Genomic DNA, 1629 nt, shown 5'->3' with positions numbered 1-1629 from the left:
GCTTGCCTAAGCAGGCACTTTAGACCACTGAGCTATCTCACCAGCCCAATAAACTATTTTAAGTGTCACAACAAACATGTGAGATACATTGAAATTGTTGTTAACAAGTTACAGATGAATAAAATGGAGAAAAGTTAAATCACTTACTTCTATCTCTTATACTCTACTGACTCTTAAACTAAGAAAGCTTTAACACTAAACATTAATTAAAATTAATAATGTCTTCTGACTTTAGATGTGAACTGAAGAGACTTTTATATGATACTAGTTTTACTCTATGTTCTCCTAGTATAACCATACTGTCTTAAAATCAAATATCATAAATGTCATGAAACTGACATTTGGGACATGAAATTAAGTGAGATACCCAAAATCTTTAATTTATCATGCAACTAGTTCAATTATGGCCCTTTATTCCTCTAGGAAAATATTATCACAGTTAAACTAATGGTAGATGGTAGAATTCCACCATGGATATTGCCAAGATAATACACCAAAAATTTGGTGTATGAGCTTAATTTGTTCTGGAAACAGGCTTGTAATCCAAAACACTAGTAAATCATTGTAAATTTCTCTGTATGAAATAATGGAAACTCAGATGATTTATTCTACAACCAAAAAATATTCATATGAATTGATTACATTACTGAAATATAATACAATGTAATAAAGAAGATACAGTAAATAAAGAAAAATAAATTCACCTGCAATTACCTTTCAAAACTTTTGTGCTTGGTACAAAGAAAAGGAGAGAGGACAAGTGCACAGTATATGTTTCACTGTCATTAACAGAATCACTATTATCTATTACCTTGATGGAAATTTTCTTTTCATGCAGCTTTAACACGGAACCTCTTCAGTGACACTGGTTTTGCCTCTTTTTGAGGATTTCAAAGAAAAGTTATATTGAATTGCTGTTAAATATACTGACCACTCATACTATGATAGGCTTATTCCAGTGGTGCTTTTCTGTAACATTTTGTACTGTTTCCAACATTTGATTGTCTCCCTCCTGTCATGTGAAATGAAGGCTTGCTCCGGCTTTTTCTCCCCCTGCTCTGTAGATGGTATCTCCTCTATTACCCCCATCCATAACCTCTCTCTGTTGGGAAAAAAATCACCCCATTGTCATGCCTCAGGTGTTCTCATCTGTGGGTCAGCATCACTTAGTCCTTTCATCAGTCAAAATTCTTTAGAATTGTGTTTGCTTACCTCACAGAAAACTCACATAATAAGTTACAATCTCAGATTGTACTGTGCAGGAATAACATTTTTAAACTTTTTATCAGGGATTTTCCAATACTTTCAATTGCTGTAAAATTAGTTTAGAATACAATTCAGTGTATAGGAAATTATGTACTAATATGAGAAACAGATATTACAATATACTCAAGAAAAATTCCATATTAGTTGAAGAATAGTATATACATTTATATCATACACAAAATATTATCCTCTAAGCTTTCAGACAAAATATCTCATTTACATTTTTCTCACTGTTTTTAAGACACTCACTTGTTTCTTACTGTTATCCTTTTCAATTTGCTGAAAAAACATGATTTACTTGTCATGCTTGCTAGTAGTATAATAAATTAAATGAAAAAAGGAAAAAGGGATGTGAATTGATCA

Source organism: Octodon degus, unplaced genomic scaffold, assembly GCF_000260255.1.
Source record: "Octodon degus isolate 3935 unplaced genomic scaffold, OctDeg1.0 scaffold00068, whole genome shotgun sequence".
Lineage (NCBI taxonomy): Eukaryota > Metazoa > Chordata > Mammalia > Rodentia > Octodontidae > Octodon > Octodon degus.
Note: the sequence above shows the minus strand (reverse complement) of the source record.